The following is a 21,897-nucleotide window of genomic DNA, read 5'->3' as shown; positions in this document are numbered from 1 at the left end:
ATGAGTTCTGATGGAGAATTAAAGGAAAGAAAATAAATGATAGTCCTGCTTGGTTGGTAAACGTATGAGCATCAGGGAAAACTGAGAACATTAATCTGTAGGCGTTCTCACTTTCCAAATTCTTTGATTTTCTCTAAAGAAATACCATATAGTGTGTTCTTTTATTGTCATTTATAACAATCCCACTCATTCTAAAATGTAGGAATTTCCCTTATGTCTAAACTTTTGTAAGAATCCCCTTTCATGTTTAAACTCTAAATTTGAACCAAAATATTTTGCCAGTTAGAAATTAACATTTGAAGAAGCAATATAACAGAAAGGTGTTACTTCATGTAAGAAGCCAGGCTGCTATAGTTAAATAATTAAATGTTATGTAACTGCTAGATTCTTTTATCACAATACTGTTAGTTTTCAAACATTCAATAAAATAAACACTAATGTAAAATGTAATATCATTTCTGAGGATTTTAATATCTAGAAATTTATTAATAAGGACTACAAAGAAAAAATAAACAATAATTTTAATTTCTTTGGGAATTTCCAATGATTATAAAAATGATAAGTGAAAACAAAAAACTGTACAAGAAGTGAAGTTTTCATTGACTTTTGTCTGTTCTGTTAATGTTGCCTCTGCTTTCTCATCCATATAAAATTCCCTCCTCAATATTTCTCAATAGGCTGTGTTTGGAATTCTGATGCAATTTATGAGCCTAAAATGTACATCACTAATAACAGAGATGTAACAACTTTGAATATTAAATAACAAGAAGCATTATAGACTGTTAAATTGTGGGAAGGTGTGAAGAGTGTGTAAATTATAGACAGAGGTTTTCAAAATCAAAAGGAAAAGTCCTTCAAAATTTAATTTAATACAAAAATCTCAATTTTTTGATCAAACCGCAGTTACTGACCTCAATCTTAAGTCCAAAGTTCCATTGTTATGTGAAATAAGTTTTCTATATATATTTTTTTTTACCTATCTGTGAAAAACTAAACTTCCTCTCCATAGGAAATGACATTTATTCAAGTATTTGTCATTTTTTATGACCATATTCATCTTGTTTCATATGTCAATCAGAAAATATATACTCTGCTTTTAATCAGGTTCAATTATGTTCAGTTTTCCTACAGAATAGTTGAACAAGTATGATCAGGAACCTACTCAGTTTTTTTATTAAATATTCTATTTTTATGTTTTTAGTTTTTATGTTTTATGTTTTAGTGCATTATAATTTATACATAACATTGCAGTTCATTTTGACATAATCCTAAATGCATGAGATAGAATTTGCTCCACTTCAGTCCCCAGTGTTTCCTCTGTCCATCCCCTTCAATTTCTACTTAGTCATCCAGAGCTTTACCATAGGATATCTCCCAATGCCAATATTCCCTGTAAAAGATAATAAGTCTAATCAATAATAAAATGTGTTTATTTCCCACACTTCTCTAACTCACAGAATACTCTTCATTTCACAGGGTGTCATATTATGATAAAATTCATGTTTAGTTCTTTTCTTTATACATTTATCATTTTTAATTTTTATTCAAGTGAGACATAGTTTGGAGGTTTCAGAAAGGAAGATGTTACCCTTATACTTATACTAATAATATTTTTTATTAAATTCTTGGTTAAGTCATCTTAATTTCCCAAGTTTTTTTTTTTTTCAGAAAATTTACGTTTTATTGCTACATTTGAAAAATAATATTGTAGATGTCCACTGCTGATTTAATCTTAGGTAAATTCCCAACTAGATTTAACTGTTTCAGAGCATGACATCTATCCTTGCCTTCATCTCTATACAAGAAATTCAAGTTCTTTATCTTCTATTTAGAAGGAGTCTGAAGTATTACAAATGCTAAACAAGAAGTTATATGGCTACAACAAAACATAATGATGTGTAACTTTGTTTTACATGCTGTTCTCATCTTAGAATTTTATTTTCTTTTCCATTTAAGCAGTATCATTTTGTAATAATTTCCTATTGAGTACCTTAAAACATTGTGTTAATTATGGAATTATATATTGAATTACATGATAGGCTGACTTGTCTAATATTGAACATTTTAAGCCTTGTTTCTGCTGTATAGTAAAATGCCCTTATATCATTTACTTGTAGATATTTCAGTGGATGTTTAGAAGAATTATTATGACTCACTCTTCACACATATTTATAATATCATATCATAATATATTGTGTTGACCCATCTTGGTGAAGTTTGATGCCCTGGCTAGAGACCAGTCAGTTTCCTTTCTTGAGCAGTCAATCAAAGCCACAACCCTAAACACTTGCCTTATTATGTTCTTAAACACTGGGTTATGATATCTCTACCTAAAAGTCAAGGGTCAGAGGCTGTTCACTGAAGGATAAGCCCTATTCCCCAAGCTGCTGAAATTTTTCAAATGTGCCAATCCTAAACTTGCTTGCCCTACCTCTCCTCTTCCTTCCAGCTGAAGATAATAAAGATATCTTCCAACAGTCCCTATCACTCTTATCTACTCTGTTAGCAATCCTGGTGCTTCACACATTTCATGATGAACCATTTTCTCCTCCAGGGAACTATGATCATATAAAACTATAAATCTCTTCATTTCTCTTTCTCCTGGTCTCTTCTTGTCTCCCCATATCTCACTCAATGTAAGATGTTTAAAACAATATTTCAGTGTATTGGAATCCAAAACAGCAAATGTGAGTATATGCTTATTATTGGCAAGCATGGAGCTTAGCAATAAAAAGCTCACAATAAATCTTGAAAATTCATGACTATGAAATCACAAACAGGAAGATAAGCATCTCTTAAGTAAGTGTAAGATGGTGTGTAGAAGGTGTGATAAACATGTACCAATTGTTCAGCAGTGGAGTTGAGAGAGATTTATTCTGTATTATTTTATTCTGAAACTTAAGTTTTCAGCAGCTGAATGAATAGAGAAGGGGTCACAATGTACTGAAAAGTCAACTAGAGAATAGTATGTTCAGGGATATCATGAGTGTTTATTTTACTTAAAAAGCAAGCACAATTATGGAGAATGAATATAAGTTATGTGAGGGGAGGTTTCAGCTGAAGTAAAGTAAATGTTGTAATTTTTAGTCCCATTTTCATTCAATGTATTCTTATCCTTTCTTTGGCTTTTATATTAGCAATATTGATACTTTGACAAGCACTTTCATAATTTTGAGTATTTGTATCCACTTGTATTTTTTACCCATTTTTCAAGTGTTCATAGTTTTCTATGTACTGATTTCACTCTTGGTCATATATCTTACAGTTAATTTTAACCCTAAATCTTAAATTCTTTTTTTGGTCTCCAATTCAGGCTTTCTTTATATGCAATTCAAATAGATAAACATTTTAAACTTATCTTCCCCAAAACATGGAATAAAACCTAGTTGTTATTTTCATTGGAGCTAGATGGAGTGACATTCATACTTAGAAAAGTCATATTTAAATTTTTTTATTTTAATATAAATTATTTAAAATAGTTTATATTGGTATAAACTATCAGGTGGGAACTAACTTTATTTTCTAAATATATCAAATATATATTTTAATATATATATAGTTAAAAGTTAAGTTTAGCAAAAATTAAATACAGATGTATTTTTGTATACTTTCTAATATTTTTCATTGATCTCTCTGATGAAGTTGGCACAAGTACCCTACATATATTTTTGATAGAACTTTTTGTATTTTTAAAGGACAAATATTTGTAATAAAATGTTATATTGGTTTCCAAGAATATAAATTTTTGAACAGAGATTTCTAAATTAATTAATAAATGAATTAAAAATATTTTGTGGGGGACTGGGATATAGCTCAATTAGTAGAGTGCTTGCCTCACAAGTACAAGGCTCTGGGTTCAATCCCCAGCACTGCAAAAAATTAAAAAAAAAAATGTATAGACAAATTTAATGTATGATATATATATATATGTGTGTGTGTGTGTGTCATATCATATAATGTGTCTCTCTGCAGAGCAGTCTGAGGAAGATGCTTAATGCACTGGAAAGTTGCAATAGTACAATTAGCGAAAATCAGGTTAAAGAAAATGATTCTCAGAGGATATTGAAACTGAGAAGTAAATGAAGAATAGTGTCCTGCCTACATCTACAAGTGCTGCATGGTGAGAGAGTCTTCCAAGCAGACAGAAAACCATATGTGAAGGTCTGTTGAAAAATAAGGCATAGTAAGCTTGAGACATTAAGAATGTGACCCTGAAGTAGCATGAACTAGAGAGAGAGAGGTATCACAGAGAGTTCAAGTACAGGGGTTTTCTATGTAGCCTTGTAGACCATGCTGGGGGAATGCATTCCTTTTACATTATAAATTTATTTATCTTATGTCACTACCCATAGCAAGAAAGAGGAGGACTCCAAGTATGGACTCATCAGTTTTGAATTTTTAAAGATTACTCTGATTTTTAAATCTGCACTTGATTCCAGGAATAAAAGCATGAATCTGAAAAAAAAGCATGTGCTCAGTCACTGCAGCCATTCAAGTATTTGAAGAATCTGACTGGAGTGAGTGTAGCTGTGTTAAGACCATGACAGAGAACCTAGCAAAATAGTTTCAATCTAGCAAGAGAATAATTTAAATCAGCTGCCAAGCAATTTGAGAAAGAGAATAGGAAATGAGAAAAAGAAAAGTTTCCTTAATAGAAATAAATAGAAATGTTACTGGACTGGAAATTCCAGTAAAGAACAGGTATAGTAGGGGTCATGAAGCAAAGAAGGTAGAAAGCATGGTAAATGACCCTACACTCCTTTTCCAGACTCACTTTTAAAAGATTTAATCAAGTATGAAAGTACCCATTGAGCTTTTCATTAAATTTTATAAAATATATGTATCCACAGAGTGCAAATAATACATTAACATTATTGGGCATTCTTTGTCAAGAGCTTGTTAAATATCTCCATTCATGTAAACCTGATTTTATGTCATTTTGCAAAGTTTGGTGGTTGATTGCAATACAACTTGCAATTGTGTTCATAATTCTCATTTCACTCTTCATTCTAATATCTAATGGAAAATGAAATGCTTAAGTCACCAAATTGATGACTGCTTCTTTAGTTATTGAGCAGAATTCAATAACAGGGATTGCATGACCTGTCAGTGAAAACTCCATACTGCTTGACGGGATGGATCTATTTATTTGAACCTATAATTAAATCTACTACAGGCTTTTGCCAACATACTTACTTCTGACAATTTGACAAGTCAGTACCATGCATTATTGTACACATTATTGCTCGAGATTTTAGTTTCAATTTTTATATCATGGACTAAGAAAGAAGAACTTTGTTCTAATAGAAATTTTTTTTTTCTTTTTTTGGACAAACTACTGTGAGGCTTTAAAAAAGTCAAAAGTCAAATAAATATACAATGTAAATTTTCAAAAAATGTGATATATTTCCACTAATATGTGTCATTATTCATGATATCTATTAATATTTATTATGAGACCAACATAGGTACAGGCTAAAAATATAACATTTAGAGTTAGACATGTGTGCACTTCAATGTTCATGTGTTTTGATTTCAGCTTCATCTACTATTTATTGACTGTGTCATCATGGGCAACTGTTTATTGCTCATTTTCCTAACCTAGAAATTGTATATTTTAGCTTAGGTCTCAAAGAGTACTTGCATTTATTTGTCAGTTATTAGTAATTAATTACAACTGATGTAGAACTTTATATATTCTATAAGAAAGATTGGCACACAACATCTTTATAAATGTTACATCATAGTGCTGAGAACTGTGAAGATCAAAGATATTGTACAACCTCAATCCATCTTTAGGTTGTGAATTTTTGTGCAACAAAGTGAATAACTTATAGGGATAATTTTTTCTTCATTTTTAACCAAGAACTTCGAACAATGCCTGAAGAAAATCACTCTAAGAGAGCAGTGATGGATGGATTTCTCAAAGTATTTTGTTTCCCATCAGAAGAAGCAGCAAAGTGAGGCCCAAGAAAATATAAGTGATAACTCATCACTTTAAGAGAAAGAGAAGGCACCATTTTAGAACAATATGTTTCAAAAATATTAATTTGAAGTAATAACAGAATCTAGTTGTAAGTAAAGAAAAGGAAAATATAAGAAAGGATTATGTGATAAGCAGTTCAGGAAGCACTTTTTTATGTCATTTCCCATTTTCCTTTTTCTATTAATAATAATACTCCCCCAATATTTGTGGTTATAATCTTAATTAATTTTTTATCCTTGCATATATCTTGTTTTGTAGAAGATGCCATCTCCATATTTTAAGAAAGAATGAGATTTCAATAGGAGGATAATGCAAGGAAGTGGGAAAGAGTGAAATTTTAAAAAATAAGAGAAGAACCAAGTAAGAGAAATGAAGAAGAAATCATATCAATGTATCATAGCATGTTAACCAGTTTTACTGCAAAAAAAATTTAGCTACATCCAAATTTATAAAAGTAACATTTTATGTGAAATAATTTTTAGCAAGCATATATTTATAAAATCTTGAGATTGTTCAGTAGAAGGCAATATATCCACTGATCATTATCAATCATGCTAAAAGTTTTCAATGAAAAATATTCCTTTAAGAAAACCTAATTCCCCATGTAAAACACAAATAGCTCTTCTTTTCTTCACCTTTACCTCATACAATGGTTAAAAAAAAAATATATATATAATACTATGTCAGGTGTATCATTACCTGGCCAGGTCATGCACATGCACATGGCAAAATGTCTAGATGTCCTTCACGTACACTACAGTGATTTCCTGGACATGATAACTGCTTCAGCATTTCATTTGCCTTATATTCTTTAACCATTTTTAGTTTTTAGCAAATGTTCCATCAGATGTACAGACTTTTCCCTGACCTTTTTTCTGTTGTTGTTGTTGTTTCTGTTGAAGATTCTCAGTTCCAGTTTGGACTTGCAACTCTCCTCCTTGGTCTCTCTCCTTCCTTGGTCTTCTGCTCATCCTCAGTCTTGGATGCACTCCATTGTGCTGCCAGCTCCCTCATCTCCCCCTTGTTTCCTAATCTCCATGCTTATTTCCTCATCTTGCTTTTTTGCTCTTCATGCTCACTTATATTTTATTAATGTGGGAATTTTTCTGGAGTATATATGAATAATTGTCTTGAGTTCTTCTGTCAAAACTTTCTTGAATTCTGACTGGATATAATGACCTAAGTATAGCCAGGTGCAAATATATAATATATTATTTTTCTTTTTTAATTGTTAGACCTTTTGGGAAAATTCTATATAAATTCCTTTATTATCACCTACTGGGGTTTCTGTGGGAAGAAATATAAACATCCCATATCAGCTGGTTATTGAAGAATATGGACAATGGGCCCCAGAAAGGGAACCTCCATTACTCTTTCCCTACCTGCCCTCCTGCCTCACCCTAAATTAACCCCAATGCCAAAACTCCTCCACAACCTGGCCATGCCTGCCAAAAGTAACTACTCCTCCCATTACCTGGCTCTTCTAAGGCCCTATAAAACCCAGACCCTCGTGAAAAATGCCTACTGCCTTTATGCCCCCAAAGATGTGCCCCTCCTGTGCTGAATAAATCATTGCTGGTCCACTGAGGTCTGTCTCAATTTCCTTCTTTTTTTTTTTTTTTTTAATCTCTTTCATGTGCTTTCAGTTATGGCTACTATACTTAATACCTTTTATTGATATAAAGACTCTGCTAATTGTTTTGAAAATAAACAATTGTTCAATTAAATAAATTGTGAACTCTGCAGTTACAGTTTTATGTTAATAAAATTTTCTTGATTTTGAAATTTAAAAAACTACATGAGACTTTCTTTTACTTTTAGATGAATTCTAACAGTTGCTTTTGCAAAATTGAGAAGTCTGGGATTTAACATAAAATGCTTCATTTTGCTTTCATTTGTTCCATCTCTATTATTCTTCCTGTCCTTATTTACATTCAAGTTTCTCATCTATATCATTTTCCATCTCTCTAGAGAACTTCTTTAAACACTACTTGTGAGGCAGGTCATTGGTGACAAATTTCCTCAATATCGGTTGTCTGAGAAACTCTTTTGTTTTTCCTCTTTGGAAGATAACTTTTCTGGAAACAGAAATTTGGGTTGATGGTCTCTTTCAACACTTAGATGTTTCACTCCACTTCCTTCTTGCTTGTATGGTTTCTAAAAAGCATCTATTATGATTCTATCCTTTCTCTGTATGTGAACTGTTTTCCTACCCACTCTTGGCTTTATTCAACTGTCATTGGTTTTCTTCAAGTTGAATATAATTTGCCCAGATGGTATTTTTCTTTCTTTATTTAAAATTATTTATTTATTTTTGAATTTTTACAGACTGCATTTTGATTCATTGTACACAAATGCGGTACACCTTTTCATTTCTATGGTTGTGCATGATGTAGATTCATACCATTTGTGCAATCATACATGGACACAGGGTAATGATGTCTGTCTCATTCCACCATTTTTCATACCCTTCCCTCTCATTTCCTTCTATGTAATCTAAAGTTCCCCTATTCTTATTTGTTTATTTTCTTTCTATCTTTTTCTTTTCATCTTTGAAATTATTTTCATTGGTTAGTGTCTCTGGGATTATTAGATCTTGATTTCCCTGAGATCATTGGATCTTGGTTTCCTGTCTGCTTTTAGTTATGGAGAATTCTCCATTATTATTACTCCAAATATTACTTCTGGTAACTTTTCTCTTCCTTCTCTTTGTTATTCTCCATATGCCTGCATAATATTTTTTTTAATATTTCCTACTGTATTCAGTTACTATGTTCCATTTGACTTTTCACTCTTTCTTCCTTTGTACATTTCAGTGTGAGGAGTTTCTATTGACATATCTCCAAACTCAATGATTCTTTCCTCAGTCTATTGATAAAAACACCAAAAACATTTTTCATTTCTGTTATGGTATCTTAGCTGTTTATGTTGCCTTAATAAAACACCATAAACTGGATCATTTATAAGCAACAAAATTTTTTTTTCCAGTATGACTGAGATGTCTTACACCAGTAGATTTATGGTCTGTTGCGGGCCCCTACTATGTAAAGGCCCTTCCTGCTGCATCTCCATATGATAGATTGTGCCTGCAAACTATTTTGAGCCTCTCTTTATGGACATCAGTCTCATTTATCCTGTCTCCACCCTCATGAGTCTGTCTCTTTCCACAGGCCCCACCTCTTTTTACCATCACCTTAAGAGGTAGAATTTAATCATTCATTTGGCAGGAGGTAAGGGATAAGCATTCAGACTATAGCATAAAGTATTTCTAATTACTCACATCTTCTGTTTAATTTTTAGCATTTCCATCTCTCTGGTTACATTATTCATCTGCTCTTCCTCCTTGTCTACTTTTTCTATTATAGCCCTTGCATCTTAAGCATAATTTAAATTCTCAATCTAATAATTCTGAAGTTTCTTTCACATCTGATTGGTTCAGATCTTTGCTTTTACCATTCAAATCATGGGAGTTTTATCTTTTATTACATCTTATTTTTGTTTGTTTGTTTTTGAAAAGGAGGTATGAATCGAGTATAAACTGAGGTAGATTTGACTTTTCCTTCAAGTTTAATGCTTATCTAACCAAGAATTTCATGTTTCTTTTACTGTTTGTTGTAGCTGTGCTGTCCAAGTCTACAATGCATATGAAGTTGCCATTGTTCTCTTTGTTAAATAATTTAATTCTTACACAATAATTGCACACATTTTTTGGATTCAATGTAATATTTTAATACATGTATACATCCTGTAAATATATAATTATTTGTGTTTATATACTTAAAATGCTGTCTTGTAGTTATTTTGAAATATACATTATTAAATGGTAACCTTATTATGCAATAGAACATTAGAACCTCTTATTCCTACTTAACTATAATTTTTCTGTTGCTCAATTTCTTTCCATCTCCCACTTCCCTCTCCTCCTCAGCCTCTGGTATCCTCCCATATTCTACATTCAATCATGAGGTAATTTTTTCAGATTCCACGTATGTGTGAAATCACTAATATATGTGTGTGTGTGTGTGTGTGTGTGTGTTGGCAACTGGAAATGTTAACTCACAAGCTAGTCCAACTGAACTTCCACCAGCTTGTCAATTAAAATTAGGTGTTCCTGCCAGGATTGGGACTCATGACACATTCTGTTTGGGGGTTTCTTCTCTCAATGAGCTGTGATAGTCGGTACTCACCTGTCTATCTCTCTCATTGTAGAGACAGCGATTTGCCCTGTGGCCTCAAGTTTACGGTGGCAATAAGAACAGTTACTAATTTTCCATTTGATCATCTTTTTTTTTTCCTTCTTCTGAGGAAGGTGACAATATCCTAATTCTTTACAAGTTAGACTGTAAACCAGAAGTGCAATTAACATAATACACAAAACCAGTTACTAATTTCTCTCTTAAATTGCCAGTTCATTTCTTATATTTTTCGTTTGCAGATATTTATGTCACTTTTAAAGTGATTTGATGTAAAAAAAAATCTATATGTCATTGTAGCTTCTTTTAATCAAATATATGTAGATAGTTGGTCAATTTTGCTAACTTTTCACTAATCTATCCTCTTTATTGTTTTGTGGTTTGTGGAAGTTATATATAATAGTGGTGTTCATTTTAACATATTCATAAATGTATTCTTCATTATTGCATTTAGGTTCTGTATCCAGAATAATTCTTTCAATAAAATTTGTGTTTACTTATTAGGTAACGTTTTTCTGGACTTTGATATGTGTAAACATTTGTGCTATGTACTGAGTCCAACAGAAGGAAGAATAAGAGGCAATTCCTACTTTCAGTGTTCTGTGTCCATGATCTTAAGGTTGCCAAAACACATAAAGGATATGCCAAATGACAAAATGTCAATCTATTAATTTCCTGTGTCTATTGCAAAAAAAAATTACCATAAAGTAAGTGCCTTAAATCTACAGAACTTTATTTTCTCACAACCAGGGAGGCCTACAACTATAAATGCATGTTTGTTATGGATATGCTCCCCTGAAGGCTGAAGAACAGGATACTCTTACCTCTTCCTACTTCTGGAGGCTCTGCTTACCCCTGGTGGCTACAGCACTCCAATCTCTCTGTATCACATAGCTTCCTTTATTCCTGCTTGTGTTTTTGCTCTTTGGTCCACCTCAAAACTCTCTTTGCTTTTCTCTGATAAGAATGGTGCGAATCTACATCATGTACAACCATAGAACGAATTATGCACCCCATTTGTGTACAATGACTCAAAATGTAGTCTGTAAAAAATTTAAAAATAAATAAATAATTTTAAAAAAAGGAATAAATGGGACTTATTGAGAGCCCACCTGGAAAACTTAAGATACATTATTCCCATTCAGATCCTTAACTTCGTTTCATCTTTTACCATGAAAGGTAATGTTGAAAATTCTGGACATTGTGGCATGGACAGATCTTTTTGGGGGACAAGGACTAAGAAAAGTAAAACACCAGACACTAGAGGAATAATGAATTCACGGAACCCCTGATCCTTGAGAAAAGCACATTTAATGTATCAGAGAGAAAGAATTTTAGGGTTCTTTCTTTTGTTTCAAGGTTTATTTAGAGAAAAAGCAATCCACACTGAATTACTATTTCAGTCTTTCCTAAACCTGAACACATATTATTTGATTTAAACATCATAAAACCTTAAGTAGCCTATATGATTTTTCCACTTAATGTATATCTGACTTCAAACTAATAAACAGATGACTACCAAAAAGGACATAGAGTTACTCTAATATCCAAGATCACGTCACATGAATGATACATTCAGAACTCTGACCACATTTCCTGACCCAAAGATCACAAACATTTAAGATAATTTTAAATTGATAACAGTAATAATAATAATCATAATAATAATAACTAAAGATAATCAGCATGAACCAGAAGAATGTCATATTTTCTCTTATCTTCAGGGTAATATGCATTTATCGTGATTCATTTTTGCTAAATCAGAATTTGCAGACAATACTCTAGATTATTTTACCAGCTCCCTAGTCATCATCGGAGTTGCTACTACACTTAACTGATCTCCCAGTAAATGTACACTTAAATAGCACAAGCTCTGTGCCTTAAGCCTTTGGGGCTTGTGTCAAAAACAATCCCTACACAGCCCATAGAGGCAGGGAGAAAATGGGAGCTCTGAGCCAAGGGTAACAACAGTAGAGTTGATGAATTGAGAAGTTGTGCTCTCAGGCTTCAGTAGCAGTATCATCTCTTCCTACTTATTGATAAATTCTTACTGAGGATAAGAAGAGAAAGGCATTTTGAGGCAGAGCTTGCCATCCATCGATCAGTTCCAGAATGCTTGGAGGTGAGGAAAGTTTGATTGGTACATGAAGGGCAAAGAATCTACATTTCAAAAGCTGAGCTTCAGTTGGACTGTTTTGCCTTAAAGCATAAGTGAAGATCAAAGCAGTAAGAGATTTAATGCCATGAATTTGATAGATCCTTGTTTTTTTGAAAAATAAATCATATGATAAACTAATAATAGAAGACAACGGTCCTGAACATTAAAAGGGAACTGGGCTGTTTATCTCCAGTTATAACATTGTTTCAAGAAATTATTTTGGGGTTTTGAGTAAGCTTTAGGCTTTGAGATATCAAGCTGTAATGCTGATAGATCGACCTGCTCTAATTTTTAGTTTTGTTTTCTTGTTCATCATTTGGTGATGGCATCACTATCTCTGAGGCATTGGCCAATGAAATGAAAGGAAAAAAAGATAATTATGTCAAAATAATTATGTCAAAGTAAAAATTTGCTCTGAATCCTGGCAAATTATTCAAAATAGAGAAAATTTATTTCATGGGGTAAGGGTTATCAAAAGCAAACACTCTATAGCCTGTTCTTCCCTATATTATAGCATTAGGATCTAAAATATATTTTCTTAAAAAATTTGGTGAGTCTGAATACATTGTGTTCATAAGCTCTCCAGTTTCAAACTTGCAGATTCAGGGAAATCTTCTATTCATCCTTGCTCTTGTCTCTTCTCAAATATCGTCACAGGCAGAGACAGAGCTTGTAAATGGGTATTTAGTTTCATTTTGTCACCCCTATTCACAGCTGAACCTCATCAGACAAAACAAACCTCCCTGTAGGAGGAACTACTGGGAGCTTAGGAAGTGGTCAATGTAAATTAGTTCAAAAAGTGAGACTTCTGTAGTCACCCAGCAGAGAGGCAGGAAGCCATATAGAGACATCAATTTGAAAAAGAAGGCCTAGAGCCTGCATGTTCAAAGCTGAGCCTGTGAGTGAGTCTCGCTCCCTGTCTCTCTTGCTTTCCTTTCTTTCTCTCTCACAGATGTTTACCTGTCTGTGCATGAGCACTGTGCATCCTTTTTGAAGTTATTTCCATGCAACATCTGTGAAAATTTTTGGCTTTAGGTCTTACTTCAAAGCTTTTGTATTTAATGATAGCACAAACAGATGATTCAACAGTAACAGCACACCCTGCCAGGAAGGCATTTCCATGTGACACAGTTTTTGATGTCTAATAGCAGCATAAATTTTCAAAAGGCAAACAAGATATGTTAGCTGAATGATAGGAAAAGAATCAATTTTGTGTGTCAAAGAAATGATGGCAAAATGGTGAAATGAAAATTCTACTGCTCTCTCTTCTGCAAAGCCCAACTTAAATTTTTGAGCTCTCAAAACTCATTTTATAGAGCTTTAAGTACAATTAGTTGATTAACTTGATTCTAGAAGAAAATGCCTATTTAGATCATAAGTTGACTTTCACATGTTTTGTGCTGTCAATGTACACAGAATTGGTTCAATAAGTTTATGTATTTTATGGTGTGAACCCTCACAAAAATGTGAAAATACTAGCTTTGACCCCTTTATAGGGGATGGAGCTCATATTTTAAGAAATTATGTAACTTTTCCCAGGTGACATATGCAGTAAAAGACAAAGCCAAAATTTAAACGTAGGCAAAGTAACCCAAGAACATGGAGCAACCATGCCACATTGCTCCAAGAAGAGTCCTGGAGTAACTGTGCCTTTACTTGTTCATGTAGGGTCACTTCTAATGTTTTTAAGCAAATGAAGATTAAATAGGAAATACCAATCAAGGACGTATGGGTTTACACTTAGGTAGTAGGAATTCAGATTTACTGCAATAAAGATGCCCAGAGAGGGCATTACTAAAATCTAAATTGGATACATAGAGTTTTTCCCCATATAGTTCCTAAGCACAAGCCCATTTAAGATAAAATGTATGCATAGTATAGCCCATTCAATAGGTAAAATTATGAAACATTGGCACAATTTCTTATGATATGTAAAATTAGATTTTTAGGTCTTCAGACATTGTGCATAGATTTTTTTTTAACCTGTAAAAAATTGTTATTTGAAATCTGAATGTACCACAATAGGACCACGATGACTTTTATTAATTCTACTCTTTTTTAAACAGAACAACAAAAAGTCATCTGACTAAAATATCATAAAAGCAAACTGTGGAATCCATCAAATGAGCGCCACCAAATGATTTAAGAAGGAAAGGAAAGCCGTGTGGGTGTTTTGGCATATTTGTTAGCTGAAATTAAGAAGGTTATACATTCATATAATTATGATATTTTATATTCATGACCTATTATTTATTTTCTGATAGTGATGGGCACAATAATAAGATCACAATATCAGAGGAATCCACTGCATACTCTTTGTGTATGAATGTGTGTGTATTTAAGAAGCATTGATGTAACCCACATAACCCCTTTATGTCATGGGAGAAAGTCTAAACATTTTAATATTAGAAATGGAAAATTGAAAAGAATTAATCTAAAGCAAGAATTATAATCTTTAAATGAATATTTTCTCTTTCATATTAGTGAGGAATAGAAGACACAAATATAAAAACCAAATATGAACCTCTACTAAAAAAAAAAACAACTGTAAGACAATACTTAGTAGCTAGAAATCTGGCATTTCCACAATCAAGGTTGTTCATATTAACAAATTGTCTCAGTGGATTTGGAGAATCAAAAACATGTTGTTTTCCAAATATTCCACTCTATATTCACTGTTCTTTATGTCTTAATTAGTGATACATATTCATTGCCCATTTATAATTATATTTGAACTACAGCAACTTGAGGAGACATCAAATAGAAACTTGTGTTCACACTAAGAGAGGGAACACCTTCGTATTCCTCCTCCATCATTAGAAAAAAGTTCCATACTGCTTAGACATTTAGGCATAAGATTAAGATGGAAAAATTTTAAAAATCATTGGAGAGAAATAACTGTAAAAAATGTAGTGTAGAGAGTATGAAAGATGATCTTGGCCTAAGAAACTTCTCATGTATCTTACAATAATAATCTCAATGCTTATGAGTTTTTTGTTTTCCAAATTCTTTTATGCATACTAGAATGAAATGTGCAAACAAACCAAGCACAGTCTGTATTAGAAAGAAGGAAGTTGAATGGACATTTGTATAGGATATTCCTGTCCATTAAAGAAATCTTGGAACATATTAAAAATCTATCACTGAATCAGGGATAAATTCATACATATATAAAAGTGCATATTGCTACTATGTTGGAGGACAACATCCATATGTTGGAAACTTTATGCATGCATGAAAACTTGTAAATACATAAGAACACCGTGTTGCAGACATGTGAATTGTCTTTCTACAGGATGGCACTATTTGTCAGAGTGTGTTTTCTTTACCAAAGTGGAGGGTCATTTCTCTCTAGTGACAGCACTGGAAAAAGAGCAAAGGAGCAGCTAGCCAGGGAAATCCCTGCCACCAGTCAATTGGCAATGGAGTCCTATTCTCAGGCTCCACAGAAAAAGATAAATTGACTTCTTGGAAGAAATGGACAGTGAAAGTCAAATAAATTGCTAAAATGCACTACAGTTGGTCCCCTAAGAATAGGAAGGCCTTGTCTACAAGCCTTGTCTTTTTGTTTATAAACTTCAAAGGTACTTATACTAAAAATTACAAAATCTTTCAAGAAAGTTCTATTTACAGATGCTTTTTACAAACATTCTGTAGTAGAATAATGTGGTTAGATATTGAGAAAAACAGGATGGCAGAGGAACTATAGACATGGAAATTTAAATCTGAGATCACTTTCAAAGATGCAAAGGAACACATTCACACATGATTTAAAAATTTTCCTTGGAAAATTACTGATAGTTCATGTTTATTTCTGCATTGAGGTAAAAAGATATTGATAATAATTAAAAAGACAATAAAACTTTTGTATAAAATACAGCTACTTTTTCTGCCAAAATATCATCTTAACACGAATAAGTTTTACTCAGTGGAGGATGACATCCAAGAGAGAAAATTTTTCAATATCTAAATCAGATATTTACTTTTCCATCACTCCTCTACAACATATTTTAAAAGAAAAGTTTTGAGGAGAGCAATAAGATCAAAGTTGTTATGTTATTGTGCCTTACTAAATAAAATTTCTGTGCCAAGTATGAATTTATAAAAGCTTAAAATATTTTGTTTTCACATGCTATTTTTTAGAAATTCTTGAGAAAACTTTCATCCCATGTTCAGAAATGATTAACACATCCTGGATATATAGAAAAAATCAGTTCAGGTGTGGAATATACACATAAATTTTGTGTATTAATTTCTTAGCAATATGATATGGATCATGTTGCCTCTAATTTTAACTATTTTTCCAATTAATCATTCTTGATTTTGTGGATAAGTTCCTGTGTTTTGGTTAATTGTTGAAAATGCTGATGTTTATTAAAATATGTTTGTACTCTAACACTATTTTGAATTATATTTTGATTACTGATATATTAGGTATTTTTTAATCACTTGTATTATAAAAATAAATAAATATTACCTCAGCTGTCAATTGCCATATGGTCTAATGAGGGAGAATATTGCACTAATTAAATATATGTCATTAAAGTAAAAATAAAATTGTATTCATTTTCTGTTGGAAATTATTAACAGACTGAGGTTATTTAATCTAACTTGTATGTTAAATATATAAAGAATGATGCATTTTATGCAATATATAATGCAGGATGCACAACTAATATATGGTTCAATTAATTAATATGATATATGCATGAATTTATATTCTTACAAATACACATTAAATAACTAGATTTTTAGAAGGAATATATAACTTTAATATTATGAATTAAGATAAAAAATGAAATCTAAGTCATAGACAATAGGGTCATGAGTGTAGCAATTATTAAAATTTCCCTATATCCTATTATAAATATCAAGCAGACAAAAAAAGTTAGCAAAACAGGTAATTAATGGGTGACATATTCTCTGAAGCTGCATGAGAAGTTCTTAAATCCCACAAGAGCTTCAGAAGGTGACTAGTGTGGCAAAAGCATTCCATCCATGACTTCAGATTTGGGCTGCCTGCTGCATAGCAGCAGATAAGAAGAGAAACAATAAACAGAAAGGCCAGAGAGGTAAGAAGACTCAGGAATGACAAACAAAAAACATGCCTTTCAAAGGGTCTACAACAATCTGAAATGCCATAATAAGGTGTACAGGCTTCAGATGTTTCTAAAAAAGACCCAGAGAACACAGTGCAGCAAAGGGAAGATCAAACGATGACAGCATACATCCCTAGGCATCAGGGAAAGAGAACAAATGTGCTTTTTCAGAAAGACAAAGGCCTACCCTGAAGGAAAACTGTTGGAACATAGTCCAGGCTGTGACTGATAAAATAAGAACAGTGTGAATCCTGGAGAAATATTGTTTAGATGCTAGGGATTAACAAGTCCAGAGTACAGATATCAAAATGCAATATTATGCAGCCTTGAAATTGATTAATTGCCTTGATAGTTGAGGTCTATAGCATGCATGATGTAGAGTTAGAGACAAAGAGCTTTCCTGAATCAATCTATCTATCTATCTATCTATCTATCTATCTATCTATCTATCTATCTATCATCTACCTATCTATTTATCTATCATCTATCTATTACTTTCCTAAATCAGATGTCTTGAGATAAGGAGTCATGACCATGTGAAGCGATCATGTTTTGCATAATGAATAGAAAGGAGCATCATTCTATCATTCCGAAGAAAAAACCTAATAGCAGCTCTTTATAAAAGAAGCTCCTCATTTTATAAAATCCCACTGTTGAATGTTTCTGCAAAGAAACAAAAACAGCAGGAGAATAAATATTTGGAATTGGCTCACATGATTATGATAAGTCCCAAGAACCGCAGACAGTAAGCTGCAAACTCTCAAGATAGCCGATGGTGTAATTTCCACACCAAAAATCAGCAGGCTTAAGAACAGGGGTTGGTAAGTTTGTTTGATGGTGTGTGAGATTTGTCCTATGTCAGTAGCCAAGCAGGAGGAGATCACTGTAACTCAGGCGTTTTGTTCTATTCAGGTCTTCAATTAATTTGTTGAGACCCACCACATTAGAGGCTGCAGTCTGCATTACTCAGCGTACTTATTCAAATGTTAAATCTATTATGATATCAAATATACTCAGAGATAGACCCAGCACAATATTTAGTCACATGCTGGGGCATCCAATGCCTCAATCAAGTTGACACATAAATTTAACCCTCAAACTTATGATGTAAATGATTTCTTTGAAACAAAAAGAGAAGAGTATACTTGAAGTTTATGAATAGATACTAAAATGAAATTTAGTCAACATGATAACTTATTTTCTTCCTGAGAATCCTGGAGTATAAATAAGGAAGTTTAGATGCCAAAGTGACAACGATTATTTATCTAGAAAGAGATTCTCATACTTGCATATACAAGAAAATTTTACTTCCTTTGGGTTCCAGAATGCTCTAAATCTGCAGAAATCAGAGTCTCGGTATGGAAGTTCAGATTTCCCTACTGGTTCATTGGGAATTGAAGCCATGGGGAGTCATTGGCAATTGGCAATTGAATAAGTAATATCATTATTGTTTCAACTTCTTGTATCTTGAACCTATGTAATATTCCCAGTTGGGACACCTTACTCTTTTTTTTTTTTTTTTTTTTTTTGATACCAGGAATTGATCCCAGAAGTACTTAACCACTGAGCAACTTCTCCAGCCTTTTTTGATTTTTATTTTTTATTTTGAGACAGGGTCTCACTGAGGTACTTAGGGCCTCACTAAGTTGCTGAGGCTAGTTTTGAACTTGTGATTCTCCTGCCTCAACCTCCCAAGCCCTGCCTTACTGTCTTTATTGATGCATATGCTGCTTTCTGCAAAGCAAAATTGCAACATTATGGAGTAAGCAACTGAGCTGAAGCATCATATGTGTCTGTGGCTGCCTCTGGAAGGTAAATGTGAATCCATACTGTTGACTTCATCTCTGTCACCAGGCCAGGCCACTCTATCCTCTGTAGTCAAGTGTCTTCTACTTTCTGTCTGCTAGCCATTTGAATAAACCATTATATTCTTTTTAATTTAATGGATTCATATTCTGCTGCCTGCCATGTCTAGGAAGTACAGATCTCCTTGGGCTATATTACAACACAGGAAGGAAGAGTTACCATAGTCTGAGGAAAAATTTTACAAAAGTTTATTGTATATTTTAGGCAAATAAAAATTCTTCCAGAAACTTTTTTCTTGAAATGAAAAAGAATACATATGGCATAAAAGTGTACACATACCAGGGATCTGAAACTTTATCTGATAAAACAAAGTCATTGTGTTTGTCACAGTCTTTAATTAAGGTTAATACTGGACTGTACTGATGGTGATCTACAATCATCTTTCACAATCCACTTGGTTTCTGCAAAGGAAATGTGAAATGACTTAAGCAGAGATGGGAAAAGGAACACCATCCATGGATTTCTGAGATGTGTGGGGCTGGAATGAATCTCCTCATTTTTGAGATGCTCACAAGACACAATTTTGCATGATTACATCTTAGGAATTTGGTTATGAAGGAGTAGTTTCATGGCAGTTCTTAATCACAACCAGGTATCTAATTAGAATGTTGTGTCAATTTCCAAATACATCAATGTCTATTAAATATTCAGGTTCATTGTTAGTGGTACATCTAAGTCATTTATTATCTGACCCCCTTCCGCTCCCAAGAAATAAGAAGGCTGCAAAAATGTTTCAGTTTATCGGTATTTTAATATCACCTAGACCCTGTATCAACAGTGCTATAAATGTATGAATAACCCCCATTTCTCAATGTGCAACCTAACTGAACATATGATCATAATTCACTTTGAATAAAGAATGAGGAAATAATTAGTGTATATATGCTATTGGGCTGAAGAATCATTCTGTCTGGGAACTTCAGCATCTTAATATGGATCAATTCTGGGAATTATGCAAGGGCTTGGAATATTTTTATTAAGATCATCTCTCTCAGATTTTCTGTGACGAAAGCTTGATTTCTCCTTCTGGTTTAAGTGGAATACTGCATTTGTCTTGTATCAATCTATTTTGTCCCTAGGGACATCTTCTATGGACTGTCATTATAAGTCTTTATAATTTGGGCATGTGGGGCTGCTACTCCAACTGTGCTAGTCATTACAGTGTCTGTGATTAAATGCTGCCTGGTTGTTGTCAGTTAAATGTCATGATTCAAAATTCATTCATGCCCACCATTTTCAGTTAGTCAAGTTTTGTCATAATCTTTCTACTCCATCCTTGAACCAGGAAGTAGAGATACACTGAAATTTTGGTGATGTTACTGCCTTTCACATCAGGATATTCTGTGGCCTTGATAAATAACGTGTCCTCTGGACCTTCAGAGAAACATAATCATCTTGCTTGTCTTCTGGCTTTACATATTAGATCTACTCTAACATGCCCACTTCCCTGAACTCCATAACTCATCAACTGATATAATTCAGGCATTTCTATTTCACTTGGCTTGGCCATTGAATATACTATGGTGCTAGAAGTTATTTTACTGGTTTGTAAAAATCTCCTTATGTGTTAAATCCTTTATCTTCAGAGAATTATCAGGTAAATAAACTGTTTGCTTTTCAATTTTATGTTCCAGTCTCTTTGATGAGGAAACTTCTAATCCACTGCCACACATACATCCCAATCTGCTGCTAACATGTCATTTAGGTTCATAGCTTCTTTAAATTGTAGTTCATTCTTTATGAAGCCCAGAGTCCCCTCAGTTGGTCCATGTTCTGACTTAAGCCTAGGTATAGGACAAGAAGCCAGGAAGAGAAATATAGATAGATCTCAAATGATAATTTACCTTTCAGAATTATTGAGTCAATCATTCCTAGTACAGAGGAACAGGACATTTCTGTAGAATTAGATGTTTCAAAGCACTTATAGCAATCAAAATCTTCAGGAGCAACTAACACATTTTTCATACCTGTGTTAGGGTCACAGGTTTTCCTGATGAAACTCTTTCCTTGGTGTGACAAACTTAGCTTCCTTGAGGGCTTAATCTTCTTTTAAATTTAATCATACAGGCTAATAAATAGCAAGCTTTATGCTTGACTATCTGTGCACTGCTAATGCAAAACTTGGGGGCTTTTTTAACCATAAAACCAAGAAGTTCCTTTGGCTTCTTTACACCTCATTTTTAATTGATTATTATTTTCTTTCTCATCCTCTTAACCTATTAATATATAATTAACATATTATCCTGTGTAGAGAAATTCAACACACAATTGTGTACAACAGATAGGTTTGAAATGACAGAAACCAAGGAAGGCTGTAATGGTCTGTTTGCTACTAAACCAATTCACATCTACATTGTTGGTAACAGTGTATTCTAACTTGTAAAGCTGCTGATTTCCTTTCCTTCCTCAAATATCTGCAAGATAAATCCTGTCTATACACACACACACACACACATACTGCTTAAGGGTCTCTGTTATGTGTTTCCTGCCTAAATGTTAAATTCATTTTTATTTCTGCCTTTCAAGACTTAGTAGGTAATATTTTGCTATGGAAATTCTCAAGAAGAAAAAAATAGAGATCATCATTAGCATTAG

Source organism: Sciurus vulgaris (genome assembly GCF_902686455.1).
Source record: "Sciurus vulgaris genome assembly, chromosome: 6".
NCBI classification, from domain to species: domain Eukaryota; kingdom Metazoa; phylum Chordata; class Mammalia; order Rodentia; family Sciuridae; genus Sciurus; species Sciurus vulgaris.
The sequence above is the reverse complement of the archived record's forward strand: the minus strand, read 5'-3'. Positions refer to the sequence as shown.